General features: G+C 35.2%; 1 pseudogene; it reads right to left on the reverse strand.

The window, feature by feature from the left end:
• LOC109839080 lies at positions 2,321-5,468 on the reverse strand (annotated as a pseudogene).

Genomic DNA, 12,694 nt, shown 5'->3' on the forward strand with positions numbered 1-12,694 from the left:
CTTTAAATTCATTTTATTTTTTATAAGTTTTGTATATAATGTGGTTATTATATTTTATCTTAATTTGCTTTACTTTTGTTCTAATTTATCAAGTATACGTACATATTTTAACCGAAGGCGTACGTTGTAAGTTGGTATGCATTACTGCATTTTTTGCCTAAGTTGTTAGGTATATAGCATATTTTTTAATAAAATTCTTAAATCATTATTATTTTTTATCTATTTACCACTAATGCTGTGGCACAACAGTACGTGTAGATAATTTTTTTTATAAACCCAAAGTTTTACCCCAAGAGAGTTTTTAAACGTGCTCACTTTCCAAAAGACTTTCTTGCCTATAATCTCTAAGTTTTATCCTCATTTACTCTTAAACCTACTCACTTCCAAACTTACTTTTAAATCCAAAAAAAACCAATAATTAATATATCTTAAAGCTAATTATCTATATTTTGATTGTTTTGGTATACGGTGACAGTTGTTATATTTTATTGTAACTTGTTACATTTTTATTCAAAATGATTAAATACACTATTTATTTTTAAAACAAATACTTAAACTATTATTTTTAGTGTTCTTTTACAATGATGTCGGGACAATACATAGGTCAAATTTACTTTTATTAACTATAGACCACAGGATAAAAGAATGTGTGTAGAAACTACTTAACTAGCCGTAAATGGTCTCCTATGTGGTGGTTGTTGGTCAACAAATTAAAGCAAGTGGGTTATCTGTCCAATCATTTATATGAGAGAGATATGTGTGGTCAATAAAGCATTACGTGATATCACAAACAAAAGCAAGCAAACTAGTAAATTCCAAAGGACGGTCAGTTAATCACATAAAGAATGTTATCTTTACTGAGGTTAATCTCAAAAGAGTTGGCTCTTTTCAACTGAACTAAAAAGGCTTTTTTTAGGTTGAAAACATGTTGGCAGTTGTATATGGAGACAAAAATGTGGGTTAAAGTTAATCCAAAGCAGGAAATATATATATATATATATAGGCATAAAACTTTGTTGTTCTAAAAATAGGTGCATTATCAGCAGTAAAGACATATGGAGTGAGTCCATGCGTGTTTGCTTATAATGGTTATAATGTTATATGATGCAACAATATAAGACCCATGTATTGGTCTGATCTGTGAACTCAGTAATCATTTTCTTAATTAGTCTGCTCATTTCAATAAAACAATTTGTTATGTTTTGCTTTTGTTTGAAACAGAAATAAGGTATCATTTTTCCAGGTTTTATTAAAGGGAAATCTTAATTACTAATGTAGATATAGAAGGATCCCGTGGAAGGGAGTTGTTACAGCTCTGGTTTCATCTCTTATCAGTAATAAGTGGAAAATGTATAACACTTTGTTTGTTGTTAGATTGGTTTTATACTTGTTTAGCTCAGTTTCTTTTGAGCTTTAGTTACAGGTTTTGATATCTCATACATATGATGAGATTCATGATGTACTAACATTTTTCCAATTTTGATGATGAATAAAAATTTCTCATTTAGCAAAGAAAAAAAGAAAGAAATAAGGTATCATTTGTCCAAGTTTTATTAAAGGGTAATGTTAATTACTAATGTAGATATAACGATCAAAAGATAGGTGTCATTTATATGTCGTCTCGATCTTATAATATTACTTATAAATTCCTAAAAATGTTACTTTAGACTATTTATGATATAGGGCCATGGTAGTATTTTATATAAATGTCAGAATAGACTAACGAAAAACAAAACAAAAAGAATAGAGATCTAAAACAACTTGTCCCTTAACTAGTCTCCAATTCCTTCTTTTTGTTTCTTTTCTTTTCGAGATGTGCTTCTTGACCAATCATGCACATTCAAAAAGCAGTAGAATAGTATTCTTTGCAAGCATGATACATCAGTTGGAGTGAAGGAGACAACCATCTGAGTTATACTAAAATAATCACAATTAAAGGCAAAATTAATCTAAGCATTTAACTAGTATGATTTTTTGTTTCCTCTAGAAATTAATGGCAGAGACAAATAGAATATATAGAGCCCTACATGGTTATTTAAACTTGCATTAAACTTAACAAACACAAGCACAAAACTTTATATGAATGTATGCTACTAACCATGTTTGCATCAACTTCAACTAATGCTTATATATATCAGTACCTTAATTAATTATGCCAACCTTCGCACAACAATGGTAGCTAGCTTTCTCATACTAAACTAATTAAGCACATGATGCCCATGATAACCTGGTTAGATATACATAAATTTATCCCAACCCCAACAAAATTTCTAGGTTTCTAACTTGCACATGATACCCATGATAGCTTGCTAGATACCTCTAATCAAATCACATTCCACATAAGAAGGCTAGCTACCGATATAGTTATTATGGAGGTAACATGCATGATAATTACAAAACACTTAATTCCCTACTAAAGTGCTCAGATGCACAACAAACTTAATTCTTGATACCCATGATATTCCTCATCAAACTAGCACATTTGCAGCATAGGAGCCTAGTCATGATATCTAATTAACCAACTACTTACTACTAAGGTGATTATTTAGCTAGAGATAACATGCATATGCTTATCAATAAATCTCACAGAGTGCTGCTGCTCTCCCCTCCTTCCCTCTGATCCCCATCTCTAGCCGGAGCCCACTGAAGACTGTAAGAAATTGGAGCCATTGCAGTCGAATTTATCGGGTAACCTCCGATTCTCCTCCCAAACCCGACAGTGGACTGGGCCATGGATGGAGGCCCAGTTAGAGGCAGACCAGTTGGGATATCACTATAAGCATATCTGAGGAGGTCGCTGAAGAGGTCGGCATTGGCGGCGTCCAGCTCCTTCTGGAGACGGTGGACCTGCCTCTGGAGGACGGAGATGGCTCCGACGCAGCCGTAGACAGGGCGTCCTCGGCCTCATAGGCGAGAGAATTGACGGCATCCTCACGCTGATGGGGGAGGAGGTCGTTGAGGAGCTTTGTCACGTTGCTCGCACCGAAGATCTTGTGGACGCTGGCGAACTTCTGAGGCTCCTCAGGAGGGAAGTAGGGGGCGAAGATGCAGCCAGGCATGCACTTGCGGCGAAGGAATTTGCAGGCGGCGCAGGGGCGAGCCTGGTGGAGGAGGTGGATGATGCCATTAATTGTTGATATCTAGCTCTTTTTCCTTGTAAGAACAAAGCAGAGAGGTTATAACTTCTAGCTAGACTTGAAACTATATATCAAATTATATACTTGTGTAGATTTTGCTTTATATATGTTGGTAGCAAATAAGGGAAGAGAATGCTAGGGTTGGCCGTTTCAGCTCTAGAACTGATTCTGTGATTGCAATTTGCAAAGGGTCACAAATCATATTTTGTAGGATATAACGTATGTTGGTAAAAAATCAAGAACAAGGCAGTGCTAGGGTTAGGGTTTGAGTTCTTGAAAATATGTGATGATGCTTTAAGAACATTTTCTAGAATTTAGTTTCCAAATTTTTATTATGTACATTTTAGTTAATTTATATCTTCAAAAAATGTACATTTTAGTTTATTGATTATCTAATTAAGAGTTGAGCAAGATGATTAATTGTGATTTTTTTTCCCTTTCAAAGTGCAGTGCTAGGGTTATGGTCAGGGTCATTTTTTTTTGGTAAATGAAGAATTTATTCATTTCCAAAATGTAAAAGGTGTATACATCAAGAATCTCACTGCCAAAAGGTGAGATAACAACTTGCAGTTCTTATTGAAGAGCTCAATAAAACACTCTTAATCTTCAACTTCGGTATTAGGATTTTGAGCTTCGGTAGCTGATGGTGGATGTTATTATGAGAGCTAATTTTTTTTCTATAATTTAAAGGGAAAACAAAATACAAAGAGGGGGAAAAGGTAGAAGACACTTGTAGGAGATGGCCATAACTTAGTACTCATTTTTTTGAGATAAATAAATATCGATCCATCATACAGTACCTTATATATTGATCTGAATTTCAACAAAGACACACTATACTAGGATATGAGTGATGTCATGAGGATTGTGGATGCATATTTTCAACAAAGACACACTATACTAGGATACGAGAAATTAATAAAAATATGTTGAAGCTTTGATTTCATAGAAACAGAAAGCTTTGGTTTCATCAGACTCAAGTTGCAGAAATAGTACCACTTGAGGAAGTTGAACTTGCAGTTCATCTCTTGTCATGTTATTTTTTCCCCCTTTGATTTTCTCAAATAAGTTGAATACATACATCAAAAAGGTGAAGCATATGCATAAAAAGAGAGTCAAAGGGGAAAAAAAGGCAGAAAAAAGCGTCTAAAAGGCAAAAGTCCTAGATCAGAAACTTCTCTCTCTCTCTCTCTCTCTCTCTCTCTCTCTCTCTCTCTCACACACACACACACAAACACAAAAAGAATTCAATTTGTGGTTATTGAGTATGAGAATGGAGTGAGAAGCTATACCTTTCTTTGCTATGTGGAAGGATTTTGATCTCGTTGAGCTCTTGGTTAGTTCTTTTGTTCTGTTCCTCAAGATCTTTGAAAATATTTTTAAATTTCTCTGAGATTTTGCGCAAAGCCCTAGCTAGTTGTGAAGGAGGAGGAGGCCACTCTCAAATACTGCAGCAAAGTAAAGGGTGAGAGCAAACAACATTTAGTGTGAAAGAAGAATAAAGGGATTTAATAAAATTGAAAAATAAAATAAATAGAAGACAACTTTAATTTATGGAAGGTACACTCAAAAGGATGATGGTGACACTCCACCCATGATAGTATGTTGCAAATGCCTCATCCAATATCATACTGATAAAAGAAGAAAATTAAAATCACATTATGCGTTTAATGTTAAAAATGTTTTTGTATGGCTGATTTATGTTACATTTATGATTTGCATTGAATGATAAATACTTGTTTCAGTCTCACAATTTACTATGGAATAGAACAAAGTAAATTACTAATGTATTACACTATAACATTATATCCTCTAATCCTCAACACAACTTCAAGGTTCTGTTGCAATAGAAAAGTCCTTTGATATGGTATCAGAGCAACTCAAGTTCAATTCTTACTGATCGTAAATTTAAAATGGATTTTAAAAAGAACTAATTTCGTTACATGACTCCAGCTTTCAACCGGTAAAGAATTTAAAGTTAGTTTTGAAAAAGAATTAACATCATTGCTTGAATTTAAGTACCGATTCGTTAAAAGAACACTCAACTTGGAGGAACATGTTAGACTATAATATTTTAACTCTCAACCTTTATCATAAGTTCAGAGTTTTAATATAAAGGCAAGATCAAAACAATGTAATAAGTAAACATGAACGCTAGTAATTATATTTTTTAATTATAGAGTTGTCAACATTCCTTGCAAGAAATATTGACCTTAGAAAAGCTAGTAATTATATTCTTCTAGTTCATGAAATAGTCAAGCACTATGGTAGAAAGCACATTTCCCCTAGAGCTGTACTGAATATTGACCTTAGAAAAGCATTTGATACCATTAATTGGGGTTTTATAAGTGCTATGTTGAAAGGATTAGGATTCCCTGATATTATGATCTCCTGGATTATGGAATGCATCTCCACTCCCAAGTTTTCAGTATCCATTAATGGTGTTCTTCATGGCTACTTTCAAGGAGCTAGAGGTTTAAGACAAGGTGACCCCATTTCTCCATATTTGTTTGTTATTGGGATGGAATACTTGTCTCGCAAGCTAAACACCCTTAAGAATGATAGATTGTTTAAATTTCATCCCAAGTGTTCAAGATTGAAGCTGTCACATTTAATATTTGCGGATGATCTCCTCTTGTTTAGTAAAGCAGATATGTACTCTATTACAAGATTGAGGGACTGCCTAATGGAGTTTAGTCAGGTCTCTGGTTTGTATCCTAATCCCTCTAAGTGCTCAATTATTATGAGTGGAGTTGAAGATGGCCTAAAAAACCAGATTTGCAGCTGTCTTAATTTTTCAGAGGGGATGTTGCCTATTAAATATCTGGGGATGCCACTTATCTCAAAAAGGCTTTCATGTCTTGATTGCTCTCCTCTCATCAACAAGATATCTGATCAGTTTCAAAACTGGCAAAATACTAGAACTTTGTCCTATGCTGGGAGATTGCAAATGATAAAATCTGTCATCTTGGGTATTCAAATTTTCTGGACAAGTAACTTCATACTCCCTGTTAAGGTGCTTGAAAGAATTGACAGCATGTGTTCTAGTTTCCTTTGGGGTCACAAAATCCACTTGGTATCTTGGAGCTCTATTTGTCAGGACATAAAGCATGGCGGCTTGGGTTTATTTTCAGCTAAGTTCTGGAATTATGCAACATCAGCTAAGCTTCTTTGGATGATACATCTTAAAAAGGATATTCTGTGGATTAAGTGGGTGCACGGCACATATCTGAGACAAACTAGTATCTAGCAGATACAGTCTAAAAATTGTGACTCATGGATGTGGAAACAACTTCTAAAAGCTAGAAACATGATGAGGGATAAGATGGGAAGTGTTGATAATCTCCTGAATGCAACTAATAGCTGCTGTGTTAACAATAATATCAGCATTTCATCAATCTACAGGGTGCTTTTTCAGCAGCAGCCTGCTTTGTATGAAGGATCAGAGACTATATGGGGGGGTGGCATTACCCCAAACATTCATTTATTCTGTGGCTAACTTCCCTCTCCAGATTACTCACACAAGAGAGGCTATGCAAAATGAGTGTGTTAAGCTCTAACCAGTGCATATTGTGCTCGAGAGATGGCCAAGTAGAAACCTGTCAGCATATCTTCTTTGATTGTCAATATTCTGCATATATTTGGAGGAAAGTAATGGAATGGCTGAAGTTCAACTGGCAATCATGTAGTTGGAACCAGATTTTTGATTGGTACAATAGGAATTTGAGGGGTAAAGGCTTCAAAAAGAAATTGAAAAGAATTGCACTGTCAGTATCTGTCTATCTGCTTTGGCAAGAGAGAAATCTAAGGCTTTTTCAGCATAAAGCCAGAGGGCCTGATCAGCTATTCCATGCGGTGAAGTTGTGTATATACACGAAGATTTTAAATGAGAATATACCACATCATATGAAAGATTACATAGAGGATTTGTAAATGAGTGTTGACTGGATTCATATAACCAGTCTCTAGGCTTCTTGTAATTGGATGTGCGCATTCATTTCTACATTTGGTGATGAATAAAGTTTTCGTTCATTGACAAAAAAAAAAACATTCCTTGCAAGACAGAACACTTAACACATTATTAATTTAATGAACCAAATTTACACTCATTCTTTTTGAAAAAGGGAAAAAAATTCATCACTCACCCTCCATTTTCTTATCCATATTGTTCATAGTTCTTCACTTGTAATCCCCATGTCAAAGGGATGACATTTACAAGTTAGAAATGGACTCGTTTCCCTAATAAGGCTGAGGTACATACTGGTGTTATTTTTTTTTTGGTAAATGAAAATTTTATTCATTTTTCCAAATTGAGAAATTATATGTACATCATATGTGCTCAGAAAGACTGAGATGGCAAAAAAAAACTAGAACAATAGGCTGTAATGACTAACAAAAAGCCTGTAAGAAAACAGAGAACAAGGAAGAGAAGCCGCAAGTTATGCAAGTATCCAATCCAAGTTCTCAGGTGGTATGTTGCTGTTAAGAATGATAGTTAGCATCTCCATTTTGATTTCCCTTACCAGTTGCTCTGGTCTTCTATTTTCCTGCTTGAAAATCCGACCATTCCTCTCTTTCCAGATACAATACACAGCTGAAGACAAGACCATTCTCTTTACTTTTCTTCTGAATCCTCTACCCTTTAATCTATTATAGTACCAGTTTATAAGAGAATGCCACTCACAAGTTCTCCATTTGAATTGTAGCCAGTCCATAACTCCATAAGTTCTCCATTTGAATTGTAGCCAGTCCATAACTCCATTCCATACTTCATTAGAGAAAGCACACCCAAAAAATAGATGATTGCGATCTTCCAAAAGTGATAACTCCATTCCATACTTCATTAGAGAAAGCACACCCAAAAAATAGATGATTGCGATCTTCCAAAAGTGAACCTGTACACAGCACACAACAATTTAACTGAATAATCCCTCGCTTATGGAGTTTGTCTTGAGTAAGGAGCTTATCTTGAATGGCTAACCACAGCACAAAAGCATGCTTAGGATAGCTTAAAGTTTCCCACACTGTTTCATGCCATAGAACTTTTGTTGTATTGGGAGATAGAAGATTATAAAGCTCAGATATCTGTATTTTGGAGTTACGGATACAGGATCTGACTGCATTCATCAAATTTCCAGCACCTCCACATTTAATGATTGCCTTGTCTCTGGTTTTTAGAAATTGTCTCCACAACCAAGAGTCATTAGCCTTCCCTTCTACCCTCCAAAATATGATTATTAAGTCTCCTAAATATGATTATTAATGGTACTTATACTTTATAATAAATTAACTACTAAAATGTCCATAGTAATTAATGTTTTTGTATCCCTTATCTTCTATGAGCAATATTAATTATTAGCAATATCTGAAAAATCATAAGACTGCTTAGTTTTACATGTCAATGTTATCATTTAAAGGATAGTAGGGAAGAAGAAGAAGAATAGTGGAAGACAGATATTCAACATTGGCCTCCGAGCATCTAACTCAAGTTTGCTCTCACCTGCTGAGCAATTTCATCTTAGATCTGATGATGATGATGAAAATTCTCCAGGTATAATGGGTTCCACTTGTCCAAAGGGTGAAAAGAAGAAGAAAACAATGGCAGATATTCTTGATTCATGTAACTCTCAGTGTGAAGCTCATCTAACTGGGGTTCAGGTACGTAGTCTGAGTAAATCTCCCATTTCTGGTGCGGGGACTTCATCCAGGGTATCTTGGGCTGATGAGCTAGATCTAGAAATGGATTCATCTAATTAATCCTCTTAATCCAGATATTTCATCTGAAAATATCTCTTTTGCTTCTCCTTTGATTCCTATTTTGAACTCTGGTAATAGTACTTCTCCATTGTTTTTGAGCTCTGGTATCGGTATTGTTTCATTGAGTTCAAAAAATCAAGGAAATGTTATCAACTTGGAATCTGGTAGACAAGATGAGAACACCTCTAATATACCACCTCCGGTTCTTAATGATGTTCCAAATGTGAATCCCAAAAGAAGCTGGGTCAGTTTTTTTGCTGATAACAGGAAGCATGGCAGTGGTTTAGATCTGAACTACATCCCTCTTGAGTCAAAGGATGTGGTTTTCTTTAATGATGAAGAATGAAATGAAGAGGTTTCAATCTGGTAGTTTTCCCTTGTTGGTCAGGTAATGGGTTTGAATGTTAAATTTAAAGCAATGGAAGGTTTCATTAAGAAAGTCTGGTCTCCCCTGGCTCTGCCTGAGATTAGCCTTCTCAAATATGGAGTATTTCTCTTTAAATTCAAAAATAAAGATGAAATGAACAATATACTTTTATCTGGTCCCTGGTTTTTTGGTTCTCGACCAATGTTATTGAAGCCTTGGACTGTGGGTGATGATTTTGAAAAGTTAAATGATTGCATCTACCCATTATGGATTCAACTACCAGAGCTAAAATTAAACCTGTGGAATGCAAAGGGGATAAGTAAAATTTCTAGCATTATAGGCCGTCCTATAGCTACTGATATGCTCACTGCTAATATGCAAAGACTGGCATATGCTAGAGTACTTGTTGAAGTTAAAATGCCCTCTCCACTCCCAGATCAGATAGCTATTCAAGGGCCTGATGGTTCACAATATACTCAAAAAGTTATATATGAACTAAAGCCAAGATGATGTGATCACTGTAAAAATTTTGGGCATGATACTAAATTCTGTAAAAGAAATTATCCTTTACAAAGATGGGTCCCAAAGCAAAAGAATGTTGTGTCTCAATCTGGTATTTCTTCTTGCCAGGCTGCGGGTGAAGTCCTGGAGAAGCAAATTGATGAGATAATTCCTATTGTTGGAAATCAGCTTGCTGGTAAAGATAGTATGCATCCTCCTTCAGAGAAACTTGGAGTTGAGGATTTGTCTTCAAGTAAAAATTAAAAAGAAGTGGTTCTTGAATGTGTTGCAAACAGTGTTGTGCATGTTGTGCATGTTCAGCCTGTTTTGGAAATGAACAAAGGGAAAGAAGCTATTCTCACTGGTAACTCTTGGACTCAAGTTCATAGGAGCAAAAATAAAGGAGTTAACCCTTTTTCTCCTCTTACAAACTTGATATCTATTTTAGATCCCTCTACTATTGATAGGGGGAACAAATCTATGAACCTGTCTTTTTGAAATGTTGGGGGATTAAATAAATCCCCTAAATAGCATTTGGTTAAAAAACACCTTATGCAATATCATCTTTCTTTTCTATCTCTTCTTGAAACAAAGTTAAAGCTGAGTAAAGTCCAGGCTATTGCTAAGAAGATTGATATTAACGTGGAGTGGTTTTCAAATGCAAATAATTCAGATAAAGCCAGGGTTATGATTCTGTAGGATCCTAACATTTTAGATGTCCAAATCATCTGTTTTTTAGCTCAACATATTTCCTGTGCTGTTAAGTCCCTGGATGGTAGGCTTAATTATATTATTTCCTCAGTTTATGGATACAATCAAGCTGAAGCTAGGAAGTTGCTATGGACTGATCTTTCCCAGATTCAGCAAATTTCAGGTAATTTGCCTTGGTTGTTGTGTGGAGATTTCAATGCCATGATTACTAATGATGAGAAACTGGGTGGTACAACTCTAACTGAAGATGATACTTTTGATTTTAATCAATTCATTGACAATAGCCAGCTTACTCATCTGAAAACCATTGGTTGCTTCTTTACTTAGAATAACAAACAAGATGCTACTACTACCAGAGTTTTGAGCAGATTGAATAGAGCTTTAGTGAATGATCAATGTATTAACACTTATAATTCAAGTCAAGCAGAATTCCTTTTACCTAGCTTCTCTGATCATTCCCCTGCACTTGTTACAATTTTTGAGGATCAAGTGCATGGTAAAAAGCCTTTTAGGTTTTTGAAGATGTGGATCAAACATACAAACTATCTGCCTACAGTGTCTTCTATCTGGAATACTTCCATTGATGGCCACACCATGTTTTCTATTTGTTCAAAGCTGAAGCTCCTGAAAATAGCTCTGAAGGACCTTAACAGAAGACACTTTAGTAATATCAGTGAACAGGTTTTGAGAGCTAAAGTAGATTTGGAAAATGCTCAAAAGGCCTTATCACTAGACCCTCTTAATGCTACTCTTATATGCCAAGAGGAAGATTATATCTCTTCTTTCAATAAACTTTTGGAATGTGAGCTATCATTTTACCAACAAAAAGATAGAATTAATTGGAATCTTCAATGGGACAGGTGCACAAACTTCTTCCATTCTATTGTCAAGAACAACATGCACAAAAATAGAGTTATGGTCCTGTATAACAACAATGGTGAGAGGATTACTGAGGGTGAAAAGATTTTCAAGGAGCTAGTTTCTTACTACAAGTCCTTGTTAGAACTGACGCTAACATGACTATAGCCGAGGACCTCGAGTTCCGACCAAAGTTGTTTATATTCCAAAGGGAAAACCTAACAATTATTATATATGGCTATAGAAGAGGATTAGGCTATGTCTCTTCATCCGATGATGAATGTTGCTGGCAGGTCATCGACCAATTAGCAAATAAGGACGAATACTCATCAGATTCTTCAAGTTGGGACTCTAACGTCAGCCTTGGAGAGGTGTTCAAAGGGCTGATATTAAACATGGCCATAGTCGATCCCACCACAATGGCGGAATATGATCAACTGCCAACTTGGTAAGACTCATGGAACCATCACTTGAATATTCAGTATGGGGACCGGTTCGAGCAAAGAGAACCTCCCACCGAAGACAAAGTGGTCCAGGTGAACATGGGTGACGAAGCAAACCTGAAGCCTATATTCGTCAGCGATAGTCTTCCACCATATGAGAAGAAAGAGTTGATTAGAACTAACATGACGTTTAGACCCAACACTTGCGTTAGGAATATCACATTAAATAAATTAGAATTAACATGATACCTGTTAGAACTGACACTGGAGAAGCTAGAACTAACACATCATCAAGTAAAACTAACATGGCGTTTAGAACCAACAATTACACTAGAACTAACAACTTAAATAAATTAGAACTAACACGATATCTGTTAGAACTAACACTGGAGAAGCTAGAACTAATATGTCATAAATTGGAACTAACATGACGTTTAGACCTAACATTTATGCTAGAACTAACGCATTAAATAAATTAGACTAACACGAGCTGGTAAAAATAAAAACTAACATGAGCTGGTAAAAATTAGAACTAACATGAGTTATGATAAAACAAACATGAGCTAACTCTAGTTATTTATGCCATTTTTTAAATTCTATCATGAGCTAACTCATGCTAGTTCTAACTTATTTCAAGTTAGTTCTAACTTATTTCATGTTAGTTCTAACTTATTTCATGTTAGTTCTAATGGCAAGTAAGAGCTAACTTTAAGTGGAACTAACATTAATACTTTGGCTACTTGGTCTAGTGGTAAAGCTTGGTAATTTGGAGAGGAGGTCAAGAGTTCAAACCCCTACACCTACAATATATATTTAAAAATCTTTGATTGGGCCTTGGGGCTCTTTGTTAGTTCTAACTAATTTTATGTTGGTTCCAACTTGCTCTTTGTTAGTTCTAATTTTCTCTTTGTTAGTTCTAA

The sequence above is a fragment of the Asparagus officinalis genome, chromosome 1 (assembly GCF_001876935.1).
Source record: "Asparagus officinalis chromosome 1, Aspof.V1, whole genome shotgun sequence".
Taxonomy (NCBI): Eukaryota; Viridiplantae; Streptophyta; class Magnoliopsida; order Asparagales; family Asparagaceae; genus Asparagus; species Asparagus officinalis.